Genomic DNA, 19654 nt, shown 5'->3' with positions numbered 1-19654 from the left:
GGCTGGCCTTCGCCCATGAGTCTTTGTGGAGGGGCATTATACTCTGGGGAGGGGGCTGCCCTCTTTTCCCTTGCCTGGCCAGCTCCCATTTTCCAGCACCCACAGCTTTCCTCTGGAGCCATCCTTCACTTGGAGGATTGGCAGGATTTTATTGGGCTGCCAATAGCAGCCTGGAGCTCACAGTAACCTCAGTGAGGTATGTCGTGGGTTTCTCTTGTGTTGTCCTGGGTGCAGGCAAGCAGGGCCGGCGTGGGGGCCTCTGCCAGGCTGTGCAGAGCTCTGCTGTTTGTGCTGCACCACTGCCCTCCATTCCGGCCTTTTGATTTCGGGTGACCTCATTGCTGTTGATGCTGCCAGGGGCTTCAGCATCCTGCTTATTTACATTCTAGGCAGTGGGAAGATGTTGAGGGAGTTGGGTATCTCCCCCTACCCCACATCCAAGTCTGTTCTCACACAGTGAAGTGTTAATTGCTTTCTGTTGCTGTGACAAAATGCTGGAGAAAATCAACTTAAAGGAGGAAAGGTTTGCTGTGGCTCACAGTTTCAGAGCGCTCAGTCGATGGTCACTTGGCTCAGTTTAGGCCTATAGTGAGGAAGAAGAGCAGGGAGGAGAGCTGCTCAGCTCGTGGCTACGAAGGAGAGAGAGAGAGAGAGAGAGGGAGAGAGAGAGAGAGAGAGGGAGAGAGTGTGTGTGTGTGTGTGTGTGTGTGTGTGTGAGAGTGTTTGATTTGATTTTTGACTTTGTAACCAAGTTCCTTCCTCCCCCGGAGCCCACTAAGCCATGCATTTATGAATGGATTAATCATGAATGATGAGCCCAGAGCCCTCCTGATCCAGTCCTCTCCTGGAGGCCCCATCTCTGAGCACTGCCGCACTGGGGACCTCGCCTTGACCACGTAAGCTTTGGGGGAACATTTCAGATCTAAACCATACAGGTGGTTTCCCAGGAAGTCCCTTGCTGCACCGCTGCCTGACATGCCTGGGTCACAGCTGAGCCGCACCTGGTGGTCAGCAGGCTGGGAGCATGGTCTTTATGTTGGGTCTTTAAGTTATGGTCTTTATGTTTCCACCTTGAATGAGCTCAGGATTCTGCTACCGAAGAGGCTGGGGACAGTGGGGAATCGGTGCTAATCTGCAGCTAGCGAGCTGTGTTCAGCTCCCTTGGGTGCTTTCCTAGAACTGCGCAAGTTGCTGGCCCCCTCTGAGCCTTGATTTCCTCATCTGTCTAATGGAACAAACAGCGGACCCATCTCCTAGAGTCCTGCAGATGAGGAGTGGCCTGCGGCCCGGCAGAGTCCATCCTCAAAAGCAACTGCTCAGTAGTATTTCTCGTGCCCTCGTCGTTGTCATCGGTGATCCCTGGAAAAGATGAGTCTACTTGAGGTGTTGTAGAGTTAAATGTGGGTGGGGAAAGTTGCCACAGCGTGGGATTCCTCTCATGCGATCTCTTCTCATAAGAAGCCAGAGATGTCTACCGTGTGTCATGTCATTTTGTTTCCTTGAAGCAGGCTGCCCAGGGATGAGTCTCTGGACTTCTCTCTCCAGTTTGGCAGCCTGAGCTCAGTCCTGTACCCAGGGATGGTTGCTCCCTCTGGGATGCCTGTAGCACGCTCTGGGATGGAGCAGAGTTTTCCCTGGCTGGCATGTGTTTGGGCTCATGTGCTATTACTTGCTGATTTACGTCTCCCTTTTTCTGGGCCTTCTTGGGTTCTGGGCCTTCTTGAAGGGTTCTGGCCCTGGTCCTAAACTCATCAACACCCCTCCCTCAAGCCTGTTGTACTGCTCATCCTTGGCCCAGGAAGGTTGCAGGGAGTCTCAGACAGCAGCTTCATGGCTTTTCCAAAATGTTCGTGAATACAGAGCTGCAACTCAGCCCTGTCTTTCTTGCTCCCTTTTACCCACCTTCTGGCCCTAGGACTTCCCGGGAACCCTATCCTTCTCTCAGGGTCTCGAGTGTTCTGTGTACCAGGCAGAGGCAGTCCTCTCAGGGACCTGCTTGCTCTGGGGCCTTCTTCCCAGGCCTATTTCCCAGCAGCACCACCAGTCTTGAGTCTTTGTCTTTTTGAACTTTGTAGAATGGCCTCCCTATAAGGAGATGCTGGTTTACTGGCGCCTGGCCCTGCAGCTGTATCCTAGGAACTTGGTGGTAGTGAGGGGCTCAGCCAGCACTCCTGAGAAGCCACTTGGGGAGGCTCTTCTCCATCCCATGGGAATGAGGTGCAGGGTGAGGTGGGGGCTGTGATTCAGGTGTCCTAGGGGAGTATTTGGAGCCCTCGGGGTCTCTAAAAGGAAATAGCCTTTAAGTCATGGTGGGTGGTCAGGGAGTAGATGCCCAGGCAGATATTCCAAAATACTTTTTGTATCTTTGGGCCGGGCGTGGATGAACCAGCCCTGACAGCAGCTGTGATAGTGCCCGTTGGTGTTTTGCCTACCGCGTGCCAGTGTTCATGTCCCCACTGGTCAGGTGAGAGGACTGAGGCTTCCCAGGTGGAATCGTCTCTGTGCTGTGCTGCCTCCCAAGACAGTAGCAGAGCCCCAGCTGGATTCCAGGGGTGTTGGTGGCAAAGTCAGTGCCCTTTCTGTTCTGAAGGTGGCCTGCCTGCGTGGAGTGAGAGCCTGTAACCCCGCCCTAGTTGTAACTCCGGCCCTGGGCAGGCGGCACAGCCTCTCTGAAGCCCATCTACTAGGTGGTGACAAGATTGATGGCTGGGATGAAGCAAGGGCAGGTGGGAAGGTCTCGTAGAGTGGTCAGGCCACTTGCCAGACAGGTGGCTAGCCCAAGGCCAGGAGAAGTTTAGGGTAGCTGGTGGGGTTATGGGGTGTATGGATTTTTTAGCATCTCACTGGTTTTCTTGCTCCTGAGATGAGTGGTGTTAGGAAGTCCATCCTCATGACTGATTGGGTAGGAATTTACTTTTGACTAGGTTGGTGGGTAGGGCGCAGGGGACTCTGGGGAGCAGGGGTATAAGATGGGGCTTAGAGGACCCTGGGTAGCAGGAGTGTAGGGTAGGTCTCAGGACCCAGGACCTGGGGTAGCAGGGGTATAGGTTTCCTGGCATGGAGGGGTCCTCAGCTCACTCCCCTCTCCCTGCCTGGGCAGTTGTTTGTTACAGGCCCTGCCAAGTGGACATAAGTTATTTACGGTGTTTTGACAAGATCATCAGGAGCCTGGTTGGATGAGGATGCCTTTGGGACTGAGCTAAGGACCTAGGAGGGCTGGGGGTGGGTCAGGCATGGAAGAGAGCTGGGAGAGGGAGGGGACGTGCGTTTGCTGGACTTGGTCAATGTGTGGCCTAGCCCTCCCCCAAGCCGAGGCAGCGGGCCTTGGGAGAACAGGGCTCCAGAGATGGCTGCCCTGCTGAGCACCCCGCTTTGGCTCAGGGCACATGGTTATGTTGTTGTCTTGCCCATCCAGCTTATTCTGGAGAGAAGATGAAATAGTGGGCCATGCCTTGGCCTTGCCACAGCCAGGGAGACCCTCCGGCTGGGTGTTAGGGATGACCACCGTGGGGCCAGGGCCTGCTGGAGCCCTGCCTCTGTCCAGCTGATTTTTCTGACCTTCTAGGGTTTGGGGGTTGAAAATGCTTTCTGAAAGGTTCAGAGCCTCCTGTGTGACTCGTGGGAGCAAAACATGTTTCCTCCCAGCCCCTGGGTGCAGCGTTACACTGCAAACGTGTCCTGAGTAGAAAAACGAGCCATGCACTGCAAACGTATCCTGAGTAGAAAAACGAGCCATGCACTTAGGTATTTTAGACACACTCTGACCCTGTTGCCCTCTGCCCCCTCAACACACTTAGCACCTGGTGTTTCCCTTCTGCTGGGAGTGTGCTCGCCCTGGTTTTCCCCGTGGCCGGCCGAGCTGCTGTAACCACGGTTATTTGATTGTCTTTGCGGCTGGCCACGGCTCTTGTGTGCTGCTGTTTAAGAGGCATCGCGGTTCTTATGTTGTGGGGCCAGGTCTGTAATTATTGCTTGGGAGAAATTAATAGTGTTTGTTTGTTTATATATTTATTTATCTATTTTATGGTCTTGGGGATGGAACCCAGGGGCTTTCTACCTCCGGGCTATATACTCCCAGACCTATTTTATATTTTATTTGGAATATTTTATTTGGAAACAGGGTCTCACTAAGTTGCTGAGAACCTCACTAAGTAGCTGAGGCTGGCTTTGAACTTGTGCGATCCTCCTGTCTCAGCCTCCCAAGTATGGGGATTTACAAGTGTGTGCCACCATGCCCGGCTTAATAATGATGTTTATTGCTTTTGCAACTTGTTAAAGCAATATATATTTCTTGGGGAAGGAGAGGAGCATCCCAGGCATTACAGGGGATTATAGAAGGTGAACATTACAGCCGAGCATGGGGGTGCAGGCCTGTAATCCCAGTACGTAGGGAGGCTGAGACAAGAGGATTTCGGGTTTGAGACCCTCTTTCAAAATAAAAGGTTACAGCTCAGAAGTGGAATGCTCCTGGGTTCAATCGCCAGTACCATTAGGGGGAGAGAGAGAGAGAGACTTATGCACCTGTTTCTCTGTCCTGCGCCTGCCCTCCCTTCTCTCGTGCCCTGCAGCCTCCTGGGCTGGGGACCGTGGTCCAGCTGTAGCCATGCCTGCTGGCATCTTCCCTGCAGTTGTTCCTGCCCAAGGAACAGGAAGGAATGTGGGCTGGCGGGGTGGCTGGTCCCAGCTGCCTTGTCCTGCCTTCTCCCAGCACTGTGACGCTGCAGGCCGCTTCCCTGGGTCTGCCCTTCTTGCCTGGTCAAGGGGCTTGTTGTGGCACCTGCTCTAGGGTCGGGAAGAGTGACTAGAGCATGTTAAAGCACCACGGTGCAAAATCCATGTGTGGTGGTCTGCGGCCGCTGGTGGTGGGTTGGGATTCCTCCCTGTCCTTTGGATGCCAGTTTGTATTCAGAGAAATGTGTTCTAGAAAATTCTGTTTTTGTAAAGTGCATCAAACACCCACTTGCATGCTAGATGCCTGTTTGGGCTGGGGCTTGAGTGCAGCCCTGAGCGCGACCCTCCAGCGGCTCTCTTGTGGAATGGGGCCAGCTTAACTTCGGAGCGGACTTTCTGGTGGGGATATGGCCACTGTCCCGGTGCATCCTGCCCACGGGACTGCCAACAGTTCTTCCTGCTGCAGAGCTGTGTGTCCCTCGGTCTGGACACTTGGACTTTATTATCTTGCTAGTGTGAGCTGGGATCCAATTATTGTTTTCTCCTGTTTAGCAGATGGGGGAGCCGAGAGCTGGCAAGCAGCAGCCCCTGAGTCTTTGAACTCAGACTTGTCACCGTGGGCTGGGTTCTTCCCACTTCAGCTTCTCCACCTCCACCCCTGCCCCAGTGCCGACCAGACCTCTCTGCTTCCCTCAAAACTGACTGTGTCCTTTCTGAATGTTCCAGCCCCCCAGCACCTTGTGTTGGCCTTTGCAGCAGGCAGGGTGACCTCAGTCCTGAGCTCAGGCCCTGTCCGTCACTCTGACTCCCCAGCTCAGGCCGCCCTTCCGCCTGGAGAGAGGGTCCACGCCCTCTCTGCTCTGCATGGCTAGTCTACTGTGTCTCGAGTTTGTTCCCCTTCCTTGGCGACCCAGACTTTGTCCCTCCTTCTTCTCAGCCAGGGACTTGGTGGGAAGCAGGGCTACCTGAAGCTCTGGTGAGGACCCCGCGGGGACATTGTGGAGGCAAGGCAGGACTGTGGGAGGGGGCTGGTTTGGCGCCTGGAGTCTAGCAGCAGTTGGGGAGCTGTTGCCGCTCCTCAGGGCAGCTAAGGGTCACTGAGCTCCGTGATCGTGGCGGGGGTGGCCAGGAGGCTGCTGTAGTCACAGCGAGCCACCACCATGCCCAAAGTGCAGTGAGCCCCTCTCCTCCTGCCCCCGACCTCCTGCCAGGGCCCAACTCAACCGGAAGCTCTGGATCCCGAGGTGCGTTCTGCAGCCTCCCAGGCCTGGCACTGGCAGGGTGCACGGGGGAGTGGGGGTTAACCAGGACCTCCTGCACCCTTGCCTTGTGACCCTGTGGACCTCAGGACGGAGCAGCAGTGCAGCTCAGGACCTCTGTTAGGAGGGGTCCGGGTCCTCCGTCCTAATCCAGACTCTAGTGTGGCCATTCTGGCTCTGCCAAGGTCCTTTCTCTCCCTCCCAGGTGCCCCGGTGACTGTTGTTCCTAGAGCTCACTTTCCATCCTCTGATTGTGATTGGTCCTTTTTGGAGGAAGCCAGCAGGCGCACCAGGCAGAGCCCTGTGCAGCTGGCCCCGCTCTTTGTTCTCTCGCTAGATGCTCACCCAGGCCCTCGTGGCAGGCCAAGATGACCAAATCTCCATCCTTCTGCGTGCTGCAGCTCAGGGAGGCGCTGCGTTAGAAGAGCAGGGGAGAAGGGGGCTCCTGCTGCCCCCCAGGAGCTGGGCAGGGGTCCTGCTGGCACCACATGGCTCCAGCTGGGGAGCCTCTCCTACAGGCTGGCAGGTGGTCCGTTAGGAGATGATAGGCCCCGTGCCCTGGAGTCTCAAGCCTGCAGCTACCCAGGCTTGGTGAGAATGACCGGCAGGGCACACGTGCGGGTGCTGTCCTGTGTGAGAGCGCGGTGAGCCAAGGTTGCTGGAGCCTGGCTCCCCGCCGGCCCCGAGGCCGCCTCTGCCACCGTGTGCAGCTTGGCCAGGCGCTGGCTCCTTCTTTGTAAAGTGGCTGATGGGATCTCACGGGTCTCCCTCACTCTTGTGAGTCTCTGACTCTTCAGAAAGCGGGGGTAGGAAGTCTCCCCGCTGCTCGCGCCCCGTCTTCTCCTTCCTTATCCTTTCATCTCGACAACTCTGTGCTCAGGCTGGAGGGATCTGAGCCCTCCTGCTGCCCCCGCGGGTGGTGACTGTGTGCATGAGAATCTGTCCATCTGTTTGAAGCAAGCCCTTCTGACGCTCTCGCAGGGAGACAGGTTTCCAGAAGATCCAGCCAGCTGCCCACGTCCGACCTCACTCAGGTGCCATACTTTTGTGCGTAGCAAGTGCACAGGGGGCGGCCTGTGCACACAGGGAGATTTGGAGTCACGCTGACCTTGGTTTGCATTTTGCCCCCCACCTCGACCAGCTCTGTGGTCTCGGGCTAGTCAGTGTGCTTCAGGCAGGAATGAGGGGCTCCTTTCTAACCGCGCTCCTCACACTCGCACCACCATTGGCCTGGTGGGGCTGGGAGGAAGAGGTGGGTGCGTGCAGTTGGGGTGTGCACGCTTCCACTGGAAGGCCCCGTGCCGCGGGCTCATCGCGGACGTGCTTTCCCCAGCAGCGCCAGCTCTGGAGGCTCAGGACGCGTCCCTGGCAAGGCCCAGCTTTAGCCTTGCAGCATCATGCTCCAAAAATGCTCCCATGCAGTTTATTTAACTTTTAAGTGGGGCAAATTCTGAAATGGATTGTTTATTGTCCAAGTTGAATTTTTAATTTCTCATAAATATCCCACAAATTGCTGTAGTACATTTATATTTATTGAATCTGTCAGGGTTGTTTATGGCACGGAGGCCTGGGCTCCCCATGTTTTGAGGGCTGTTGCTGTGGCTACGCCTGGGTCTGAAGGCGAGGTCCTGCACTGAGGGTGTATGAAAGCTTCTGGAATGGGCTCTCCATGTGCAGTAGAGCTACGGCTGTTGCCCTGACAGCCAGCCTTGGGGGCTGAGTTGTCTTAAGATTCCGGCTTCTTCCTCAGCTTTACTTCGCCCTATTGATCCCTCTCCTCTTGGTGGATATACCGCCTGAGCCCCCCGAATTCCTCTCTTGAGCCCTCGCTGCTCCCAGTGTGGTCCGGGAGCCAAGGACACGCGCCCTGGCAGAGCACCTGTGTGAAGTGCGGGCTGTCAGCCCCAGGGCTGCGCCTCCACCGCAGCGCAGCGCAGCGAGCACAGGGGCCTTCCCTGCGCCTGTGGACGGCGACGCAAGCCCTTCCCGTGAGCTCCCACTGGACAGCAGCCTCCAAGTAGAAACACCCCAGAGTCACCAGCTGTAGAAGGGCACAACGGTCCTGTTCGGTCCTCATCATGAAACTGTACAGGATGCGGCAGGGAGAATGAACCGAAGGCCTGGCTGGGCCCCAGAGACATCCTGGCGCGGAAGCCAGACGTGGGGGCGTGTGTACTCTAAGACTCCACGTAGGTGAAGGTCAGGGACGGAGCTGCACTCTGGGGGGAGAAGGCAGACTGGAGGGCCCCTGGGGACAGGGTCCTGGGAACACGGGGAGCCTGGCTGCAGCCAGCCCCTGTCCTCTTAACATTCTCTGTCCTGGCTGTCAATTTGAAATGTCACCATGCACGCCGTCCACGTGTAGTATGTGTTTTCTATCTCAATGCATGTTATACTTCAATAAAAGGCTTATAAAAAATAAAAGGCAAAGCTGGGAGCACTGGCGCACACCTGTAATCCCAGTACTTGGGAGGCTGAGACAGGAGGATTCCAGGTCTGAAGCCAACCCAGCAACTTAGTAAGGCTCTCAGCAGCTCAGGGAAACCCTGTTTCAAAATAAAAAATTAAGCTGGGCATGGTGGCACATGCTTGTAAACCCAGCATTTGGGAGACTGAGACAGGAGGATTGTGGTTCGGTGGCAGCCTCAGCTCCTTAGTGAGGCCCTTTGCAACTCAGTGAGACCCTGTTTCAAAATAAGGAATAAAAAATAGGGCTGGGGGTGTAGCTTGAAGGTACAGTGCCCCTGGGTTCCATCCCCAGTACCGCAAAAAATAAAATTAATTCCAAAGTGATGTATGATTACAAAAAATAATAATAAATAATTGCCACAAAAATAAAATTAAATTAAAAATTAAAAAAGAGTTGGGGTGTAGCTTGAAGGTAGAATGCCCCTGGGCTCAATTCTCAGTATTCTCTTCCCTCCAAAGAAAGCCACAGGAGCAGCTGGTGTGCTGTTTTCTATAATACATACCTTTGGGTTCTCTGGAGGGTGCATTCTCAAGCTGCCCTGGGCCTGTAGGACAGAAGCGCCCCTCCTGAGTTTTCACTTGGCAAAAATGCTCCCGTTGCTGGGCTCCCAGGAGGGGCTGCCTGGTGGGGGCCTTCAACTTCTCTGTAATCCTGAGGGGTACAAGTTGTGCACCCCGGCCTCGTGTCTGGCTTGGAGTAGGCACTTAGCATTATGGAGCGAGGGGCTGATGCCCTCGTGGCTCCGGCTCCTCTTTGGCAGTGGACGGTCTGTTTCTGGGCGCAGAGATACAGGCTTCCTTCGTGTGCTTTAAGTCTCACCTCCAAGGCAGAGAGGAGGTTCAGGCAGGGACGAGAATATCATGGTCTAGACGCCGTTTCTGTGCAGCAGACAGGGGCTCTAGTCTCTAGCCGGCACTTTATAATCCGGGTCTGTTGTGTGTTTACCCTGTGCCAGGCTGTGCCTCATTCAGGCCCCATAGTATACAGATGAGGATACAGAGGTCAAAGCTGGTGGCTGGCCTGGGTTCACTGGCTAGGAAGTGGGGATTCTGGTGATGCCGGGTGGGCACTGTCCCAGACCAGCACGTGACCCTACAGTGTGTACCAGGGGCGGGGTTCAGGCTGTCTGGGGAAAGGCGATACTAGAAGGAGGGTTAGCTGTATGAACCGTTGTGGGTGGGTACAAGGAAGTGCTTTCGAGGTCTCGCCCTTATATTTCCTTCCCAGCCCATTTTCCCTTCTTCAGTCACCAGTGTGACTTACTCCCTCTAGAGTTTTTCATGATGACTCCGGTCCTGGGTAGTTTTACCTGCTGTCTCTGCAGCCTCCTTGTCCCATCTACCTCCTGAGCACCCACTGGGGCTTCATACACCACCTGGATCACAGTCATCTTGGAGATTTTATTTTAAAAATAGAATTGAGCCGGGCATGGTGGCACACGCTTGTAATCCCAGCATTTGGGAGGCTGAGACCGGAGGATCGTGGTTCACAAACAGCCTTAGCAACTTAGTGAGTCCCTCTGCAACTCAGTGAGACCCTGTTTCAAAGTAAAGAATAAAAAAATAGGGCTAGGGGTGTAGGTCAGAGGTGCAATGTCCCTGGGTTCCATTCCTAGTACTTAAAAAAAAAAAAAAAAAGAATTGATCTTTTAGAGAAGGTTTTGGCTCAGCAAAATTGAGCAGAAGGAACATCCAATTCCCACACAGCCCCTGCCCTGCACAGGCACAGCCATCCCCACTCTCGGCATGCCTCATGAGAGCTGCCTGCTAGTTACAGCTGGTGAACCTGCACGGGCACATCGGCGTCACCCAGGGTCTGTGGTTTACCTTAGGGCTCACTCTTGGGCTTGGACAGATGTCTGCTGACATACACCCATCATGGTAGCATCACACCGAGCAGCCCGCTGCCCTAAGAATCCCGGCTCCGCCACCTAAGAAGTGCAGAGGGGTTGGCACCTGTTACATGCCCATCTCTGGGGTGGGTCCTGAGCATTGCAGTGCCTTGAAGTTCCCATGGACTTCTGACTGGCATACAGCCAGAGGAGGAGTCGCTGGATCAGAGCCCTGATTCTCAGACTTGAGTGTGCATCAGAACTCCCAGGAGTATGTCTTCAAGCAGGTGGCCATCCCTGCTCTGAGCCTCTGGACCAGCAGGTACGAGGTGGCTGAGAATTGGCATCTCTGTCCAGTTCCCTGGTGACGCTACTGCGGCTGCTCTGAGCACCTCTGTCTCAGAACCATTGTTTTTATTTTATTTATTTATGTTTTGTGTTACTGGAGATCAAACCCAGGGGCATTCTACTTCCAAGTTATACCCCCAGCCCTATTTTATTTTTTTATTTTGATACAAGGTCTTGGTAGATCGGTGAGAGCCTCACTACTTGTTGATGCTGCCTCGAAATGGCGGTATTCCTCGCTCAGCCCCCAAGTACTGGGATTACAGGTGTGCACCGCCATGCCCAACTAGAACCAGTTTTTAGTGGTACTGGGGTTCCTGGAAGCTCTTCTACCTCTGGGCTACACTCCCAGACCTTTTTTTTTTTTACATTTTTATTTTGGAAACAGGGTCTCCTAAGCCAGCGCGCGCGGCTGGCTTCGAACTCGCCTGATCCTCCTGTCTCTGCCTCCCAAGTGCGGGGATTACAAGCGTGCGCCACCACGCCCGGCTAGAACCAGTTTTTAAACAGTGGTGGTGAAAAATGTGCTGGGGCCTGATGGACTCCCTCAGAATGCTACCAAAGCGTCCTCCAGGGCTCCTGGAAGATGGTGCTGGCCCTTTCCCCAGAGTCTACTGCCTGCTCTCAGCTGGAGTCTGAGCCTGGGACAGCAGAGGCGAGGCCATTTCTTGCCTAGTCAGCTTCCTGGCAATCTGGTTTGGGAGAAGTATGGTGGCCTGGGCAGGTGTTGTATTGAAAGCACCTGGTTGAAAGGGATCCAAGAGGCCAGGTGAGACTTGGGCATGAATTTCCAACTCACTGGATCCTTTTTAGGCACTCTGGCTTCAGTAGGGTTCCTTTGACTCTCTAACCAGGGCAAACGGGATCCCTGGGGTAAGGACAACCCAGGCCAGGCCTCCCAGGGTAGGGCGTCAGCCAGGGCCTGACCTGAAGTCCTGGACATTGCGTATAGCTCAAGATCCAGCAGTCCTGGCTTCCCTGGGTGGCTAGCATGTGTCAGGACCTTAAATAGAAGCGGAGTCTGCTGGGCATGGCCTCCTTGGAGTCCAGCAATACAATCAATGTAAACACAGCTCACATTTGGGAGGTTTATAAAGCACTTGAAAAAAAACCCTCCATGAATCCAAAGCCAGACCTACAAGGTGAAAGGATGACTACCCCACCTTTCGGCTGCAGTTCAGAAAGATGAACTAACTTGCCCAAGGTCACAGAGCTCTTGAAGGGTGCAGCTGGGACTTGGTCCTGGGGCTCTGTGCCTTTTGCTCTCGGCTTCTCCTGCTAGGATGCAGGCTCTGCCCAAGCAGGATCTGGCTACAGAGGGTGAAGGTGCCAGTGCTCTCTGGACTGGAATGTGCTAGAATTTTCATAATAGATTTTTTTCTTTTTTTTTTTTGCAGTGCTGGGGATGAAACCCAGAGGCATTCTATCACCAAGCTATACCCCCAGCCATATTTTTTATTCTTTATTTTAAAACAGGGTCTCACTGAGTTGCAAAGGGCCTTACTAAGTAGCTGAGGCTGTCCAGAAACCAAGATCTTTCTGTCTCAGCCTCCCAAATGCTGGGATTACTAGTGTGTGCCACCACGCCTGGCTTAATAGACTCTTGACATAGGTGGTGGTTCTTAACCTTTCTTAGCCCCAAAGCACAGAAGCCAGTACCCCCTAGCTGTGACCGTGGTGGAGTGGGGAGTCACTCTGCTCTCAGGGGGAAGTGTGTGTTGAGGAGTTTGCAGGCCCAAGGTCGTTTCCAGGCTCATTGGGTTGGGGTCAGGAGGAAGGGACAGCACAGTGGTCCGCCATGACTCCACGAGACACGCCAGGGGCTCCCTAAGGGGGTGCCTGCTTCTTGAGGGGGGTAGGTTGCTGAGCCCTGCTCACAGCAGGCGCCCTTCAGCCTGAGCAGCTGTTTTGGTCTGTTTTTAGTTTGGATCTCTGTATTAGATTTCATGAAGAAAGGCATCTATGGTCAGAGATTGCTTGCAAGCCTCTGGTGTGGGGGGCAAAATCCTGGACTGCTCAGTTCCCCTGGGCCTGGAGAAATCCAGGTCGTGTGTGCAGGGTGCTGTTTGCCTGCCAGGTGAGCAGCTCTTGTCAGCTGGCAGGCCCCAGGAGTAGAGTTCGCTCACCCTCGGGTGATCGGCTGGCTCGTCACTCATCAGCTCCAGGCAGAGAACTGAGCAGAATTGCCCAGTCCTGAGGGAGCTTTCAGACTGCGGGAAGACGGTGTCTGTCTCGGGTAGACTTTGAGTCTCGCTCAGCACCTTCCGGGCACCCTTATCAAGGAGCGCAGCATTTGAATCCTGCCATTTCTCTGTTCTGCTAATGGAGTGACGGGTGGCACGACCCACCTCCTCCTAGGAGCATGCGTGCGCCTCCCTTCCTGGTGGCCATGGGCGTGGCGGGCCAGTGGTGGGGTCTGGTGACTCGGCTCCTTGGGTCTCTAGCCAGTCCCCAAGTTCCAAGGATTGCTCTGCCAAACCTGTCAACATCTGGGACTTCGCCACCTTTCTGGTTGGGTGAAAGGAATAAAGGAGAGGCAGAAAGGGGGCCAGTTGAGGAGGAGTGCGGCTGCGCGAGGGGCGCGGTCAGTGGCCGGCCAGCCACACTGTCGCCTGCTGTGACCGCAGAGTGCAGGCCTCAGCCTCCACTGCTCTCTCCTCCTGGGCAGGAGGGAAGGTGCCAGCTCGGGGGCCTTGGAGACCCATTTGGACCTCATAGGGCTTAAAAGCAAATTGCTTATTCTTGGCCGCATGGCAGCAGGGCCTCTGTGCACAGGGCAGTGGCGGTGCTTGGTCCAGCAAGCAGGGTGGAAGGACTGGTCTCCACCTCCACTGCACCGATGTGGTGGACACGAGAGGCTGCCCGAATCTCTCTGAAGATGTTTACAGATGCAAGCCCAGTTGCCGTGTCCCAAGCTGGCAGCAGGAACGCAGAGCCTGTATAACCACTGGGCTTGCTTTAGAGCACAGCTCATCCCAGTACTTGGGAGGCTGAGATGGGAGCTTTGCAGGATATAATTCTCAGCCACTGAATGAGGCCCTCCACAACTTAGTGAGACCCTGCTTCCAAATATAATATAAAAAGTAGGGCTAGGGGGTTAGTTTGGAGATAGAATGCCACTGGGTTCAATCTCCAGTGACAGGCCACACACACACACACACACACACACACACACACACACACACACAGAAATTTGTTCTCAGTTGTGGAGGTGTGGAGTTTGAGGTCAGGGTGTGGACACTCGCCCTCTGATGCTTCGAGGGAGTCGTTCTTTGCCTGTTGCAGCTTCTGATAGTCCCGGGCAGTCCTCGGCTGCCATTCTGACTCAGCCTCCGTCTTCACATGGTCTTCTGCCTGGCGTCTGTGGGCACATGGCTTTTGCTCTTATGAGGACCCCTGGATTAGGGCCCTCCCTTATGAGCTCATCTTAACTTTGTGGCATCTGCAAAGACCCTGTTCCAGGTCAGGTCGTGTTGGCAGGTGCCGTGGGGTGAGGACTCAGCGTGTCCTGTTGGGCGTGTAGGTCTGCACACCAGCCACTTTGGTCTGGGCAATGGGAGCTTCCATTTGGCTGGGACAGAGTCAATTGCCTCCCGACATCAATAAGTCAAACCCCCGGACTTATGGCTTAAAAGTGTGGGAGGAGGGTTCTTCAAGGTGCTAGGCTGTGGGAGGCCAAGCACACGAGCTGGTAGGGGTACTGGTATTGGGGTTCACCACCCCATAGTGGCCTGGAGGGCCCAACTTTCTGGCGTGCGAGTGAGAGGTTCCATGGTCCAAGTCTTCTTTCCCAGTGTGGCCCCTTTTCTCCTGCTTAAGCCTTTGACCTGGGGGCAAGGCTTTTGGTGGGAGATAGCTGGAGCGAGAAAGTTGAACCAGGGCCGAGAGGCTCCTGAGGCTGCGCAGCCTCCCTTTGGCTGCAGTGTGGACGAGGCCAGCCTGACGCTGCGCCGCACGCAGAACCTCGGCTGCCCGTCCTTTGGCTGGCTCCTGAGCAAAGAATGGATAGCATGCTCGGGTAGGTTATATTGGCACAGAGCCTGAGGATAATGAGCTGCCCATCAGCTTCTCTCAGTGACTGAGGAGTTTCTCAGCTGCGGTAGGACTGTCCTGGGGTAGGAGAAGGTTGGTGGAGTATCCATTCATTCCATAGAGAAATGGGAAATGACTGCTTTGCTGGCTCCACCCCTTGCCTTCCAGTTGGCCACGCACTTGGAGAGCTTTGTGTTTGCTTGGCTTTTTCTCACGCTTACCTGGCCCTTCGAGAAGGCCCTGAAGCCCCAGTGCTCTTAGGAAAGTCTGAGCACTAAATCACGTCCTGTGTTTCCCACTTCCTGCGTGCTGGTCTTACCTCTTGTATGGTATAATCCTCTTTATCTCCTTTTAGCTAGAGCACATGGGGAGGGGAACTTGATCCAGGATGCCCCGTGCAGATCCATGGTGCCGCCGCCGCCGCGGGGCCCTGAGTTAGCACTGGTTCTTTGGGCCTCAGTTTCTTCTCCACAATAGAACCTGGGTGTATGTGGGCGGCCCCCGGCCTGCCCAGTGGCTGCGCCCACCCTCAGCTGATTGCCTGTAAGCAGGTCTGTGCAAGTCTGAGACCCCAAGCACAGGCCAAAGGAAGTCTCAGCTCAGGCTTATGGTCGGCCTGGGAGACAGGATCAAGATGCCCCAGAGTTAACATGGAGGGCCTCGGAGTGCACAGGGGCTCTCGCAGAAGCAGGGCCCAGTGGTGGTAGTGGGGTCAGGGAGCTGTATGTGTGTGGTGAGGGCTGGGGTCAGGCTCACTGACCAGCAGTAGACCGCTCTAGCAAAGTAGTGAGCTGCTTTGGGAGCAGTGAGGCGGGTGTGCAAAGGGAAGCTGGAGGAGATACTCACGTAGGGGCAGCGGGGAGCCATGGAAGGTTTTTGAGTGGGGAGCAGAGCATTTTCAGGAAAGCTATTTTGGTGGTTCTCACCCATGATGGCTTGGGTTTTGCCAAAGTTAGAAACCGGATTCTGAAATTAGTTCTGAAACAGCAAAAAAAAAAAAAAAAAAGTCTGGAGCTTAGTCTTAATCACTGATCCTTGCAAACCAGGGTCTCTGACTAGTGTTAATTAATTATTTTGTTTTGCGGAAATGGAGATCGAGCCCAGGGCTGTTCTACCTCCAAACTACACTCCCAGCCCTTTTTATTTTTATTTTTTTGTTTTAAAACAGGGTCTCGAGCCAGGTATGGTGGCGCATGCTTGTAATCCCAGCATTTATGAGGCTGAGACAGGAGGATCACGGTTCAAGGACAGCCTCCACTGCTTAGTCAGGCCTTTTGCAACTTAGCGAGACCCTGTTTCAAAATAAAAAGTAAAAAATAGGGCTGGGGGTGTCGCTTGGAGGTAGAGTGCCTCTGGGTTCTATCCCTAATACCGCAAAAACAAAACAAAACAGGGTCTCACTAAGTTGTTGAGAGTCTCTCTAAGTTGCTGGGGTTGGTCTTGAACCTGTGACCCTCCTGTCTCAGCCTCTCTAGTACAGGGATTACAGGTGTGCCCCACCACAGCCAGCTCTGTCTTTTAAGCACTGTAATATGTGTAGGGAGGGCCACCACCCCTATCCACCAGCTTCCCTTTCTGGTCATTGGCTGCAGGGCCTCTCCACAGGGCCACCTTGTCTGCAGTGATGCTCTTTGGGGTCAGCAAGACAGCTGAATTAAAAGACCTTGCTGACCTGACCTGAGGTTTCCTGGCTGCCCTCTGAAGAACTGCAGGAGCAGTTGCAGTGGCCTGGCCAGGACAGAGGGGCTCGAGGCTTGCCCAGGGAGGTAACCAGCTCTGCCTACTCCTGAGAGGAGGCCCAGTGGCTCGGCTCCGTCTTGAGCCTGTGTGTGTGCGAGTGAGGGCAGGTCCTGGTGAGTCATCGGACCTGGAACTCGAGACACTGACTTCCCTCCTGGGCTGAAGGCTGCACAGCCTGGCCTGTGACGTTTTGGTTCTGGTTCTTCAGGGTAGATCATACCAGATCTTTAGAGTCTTAAAGGCCCCTCCCCTCTGGCCTGACCTGTCCTGGGCCTGAGCCTGCCCCAGCTGGGGCCCCGGGGCTGGTCCCAGGCCAATGCAGTGTCAGCATATTTTCTTTCTTCTTCCCTAAGGAGCCTCAGTGCTGGGGTTGGTTTTTGTGGGTGCCTCTGTAGACAGATGCTACCCCCTCTTCTCACTCTGCAGAGCTGGTACCCTTTGGACCACCATCCTTCTTGTCCTTCAAGATCTGTGGTCCAGGATGGGGGGGTGCTGGTCACTCATAGGCTTGGCCTGTTACTGCATATGAATGATCCCAGGTGGCTCTCAGCCCTTCACCCCTGGGTTTGTGGCTCGTCTTGCCAGGGGTGATCCAGCCCTGGAGTTCTGCTGCCAAGCTTCATGTGATCACTTGCCAGCACACAGTGAGGCAGGTGGGCCGGGGTGCTTTGCCTGACCCGGGCTTGGGTTAATTTTTATGCTTGATTTTCTCAGCAATTACCAGCTTGACCTTCGGCATGTTCTCCTTGCTTCTGGCCAGGCCCCAGGGCCCCCATCTATGTGCAAAGGGTCTGGCCTGCCCACAGACTGGTGATGTATCCAGGCCCACAGGCAACTTGTTCAGCTTCCGTAGGATCTTTATGTTCTCGTCTCTGTATTAGTTACCCGTATTTAAAGCAGGTTCCTCCAGTACCTGCCTTTCCTTCTTCCCACTCCAGCTGCCCCATGGTTTACACTTCCTCCATGGGCATGCTGGTTTGCTCCTAGGCTCCCCACCCCTTGACTGCCCTGTAGCCTGGTTCTGGCTCCCCGGGAGATGGGCAGAGGAGGGGAGACGTGGGGTTGGTCAGTCATTCGTGGGATGATTGGAGTTGGGGAGCTGGGAATCGAGGAAGGTGCTTCGCCTGCCCAGCACTCAGGGTGGGGATGCTGAGTGGATTAGTGGACTTTGAGGCTATAAATGTCTCAGGGACAAAGCTGAGCCCAGGACTGAGGCAGGTTGTGTGTTGGAGCTTCCCTGGAGGGGTGGGCGGGTGCCAGCCTGCTGCTGTGGGTGGAAGAGGGCTGTGGTGTGGGCGTGACCTCTGGGACCTTGGTGCGAGCCTGCTGCAGGTACCCGGCTCCAGCTTCCCAATGGAAACAGCAGGACACAGCCGTGGTAGTCAGGTTTCCATCTGCAGAGGGGAACAGCCTCCTCCTGGCCCAGCCTGGGTGCACCTTCCTGCCAGGTGTGCTTGCTCCTTCCAGGCCGGTGGGCCAGGCAGGAAGGGCAGCCATGGACCCAGGGCAGCATTTTTCCTGTTTGACAGGTGCACAGTCCTGCCTGGCATTTTCTATTTGACAGGTGCACAGTCCTGGGATTTCCTAAGGGAAATAGCCCTGAAGTGGTCAGTGGGGTGACAGGCACCCGCGTGCAGTGTTTTGTGCAGGGATCCTGAAAGCACCTAGGCATGGATAATCTTCACCCTCGCTTGTTTTCTGGGTTCCCCGGGGTCTTTCCTGCCTTGAGAATCCCACCCGCCCCTGCTTTCTATCTGCCTGCCTGTGCACACACTGGGCTGGATTCCTGCCACCCCTAGCCCAGTGCTTTTGGGCAAGTTTGTTCTTTCTTCTTTCCTTTTCTTTTTTCTTTTTTTAGACAGGATCTCACAAAGTTGCCCAGGCTGTCCTTGTGAACATGCAATCCTCCAGCCTTTCCAGGAGCCACCACACTTGGCTTGAGCAGGATTTTTTTTTTTTTTTTTTGGTGGTACTGGGGTTCCTGGAAGCCCTTCTACCTCCGGGCTACCCTCCCAGACCTATTTTTTATATATTTTTATTTGGAAACAGGGTCTCTTAAGCCAGCATGGCTGGCTTCGAACCTGCGCGATCCTCCTGTCTCTGCCTCCCAAGTGCAGGGATTACAAGCATGTGCCACCACGCCCGGCCAAGAAGGATTTTTTTTTTTTCGCAGTGCTGAGGATAGAACCCAGGGGCATTCTATCTCCAAGCTGCATCCTTATTTTTTATTCTTTATTTTGAATCAGAGTCTCACTAAGTTGCAGAGGGCCTCCTAAGTAGCTGAGACTGGCTGCAAACCTATGATACTCCTGTCTCAGCCTCCCAAGTACAGGTGCACCACCATACCCAGTGAGGGTAGGAATTTTTGTACCTCTCTGAGCCCCAGTTTAATAACTCTTTTGTGCCATGAGCCAACCTGTGGTCCCACTTAGCCAGTCCTGGGTCAGTATTTTATGGCAGTGCCAAGAAGTTTCTAAAGCTTTTCTCAAAGTGCAGGCCTAGTGGCAGAGGGGACGGGATGAGAAGGATTTTAGGCTTCAAGTCAGACTTGGAAAAGGATTAAAACTTTTTTTTCTTCTCATCTGAGACCCTCATCCTTTCTTTGCCCATGATCTCCTGCCTCTATTCCTGTGTTCCCCAGCCTTCCCAGAAGCTGGGTCACTCTGCAAACTCCAGTGCCTGGCTGGCCCACCCAGCAGGAAATGCAGACAGCATAGGCCTGAGCTTGGGATCTTTGCCACACAGCCCTGTACAGCCCTGCTCAACCCTGCCCCCGTTCTCAGCTTGTCCCTGGTCCCAGCATCTGATTAGTGCCCACAAAGCGATTGAGCTCTCAGCCTCATGTCCTTTTGGAAGTGGTCGTGTGTCGGGAAGGTTCTGCTCACCTGAGATTGGGGCCCACCTAGGGGTTGGGATCAGAGCTGCGTCAGGAGGCGTCCCCCTGTGCTTGCTCACAGAGGAGCAGAAGGTGGCTGGCACTGGTTGGGCTCATGAGGCCAGCAAGGTGAGCGAGTGGAGAAACTTCTCAGTTTGCTCCATTCGTGTATGGGCCTTGGATTTGTTACTGTGACATCTAAGACGCTTATTATATTCCAGAAGGTTACTGTCCTTAAAGGAAAAGAGTGATCTGATGGTGTCCACTTTAATGCCACCCACCGTGGTGAGGTGTATAGACCTTCCTGAGGGCTCAGCAGCGTGCCCGCATGTGGTCGATGTGCGATAGACATCATGGCTGTTGTCTGTCTGTTTATATATTTATGTATTTATTTATTTATTTATTTATTTTTGTGGGTGTGAGGATGGAAC

General features: G+C 54.5%; 1 protein-coding gene across 1 annotated transcript in view; it reads left to right on the top strand.

The window, feature by feature from the left end:
* The window catches only part of ITPK1 (inositol-tetrakisphosphate 1-kinase), a gene marked incomplete at both ends in the record, with an annotated part of 150892 nt that overhangs the window by 50113 nt on the left and 81125 nt on the right, over positions 1-19654 (top strand). The gene's annotated exons all lie outside the window — the stretch shown is intronic.

Source organism: Muscardinus avellanarius, assembly GCF_963383645.1.
Source record: "Muscardinus avellanarius genome assembly, chromosome: 12".
Lineage (NCBI taxonomy): Eukaryota > Metazoa > Chordata > Mammalia > Rodentia > Gliridae > Muscardinus > Muscardinus avellanarius.
Note: the sequence above shows the minus strand (reverse complement) of the source record. Positions and strands in the feature narration are given on the sequence as shown.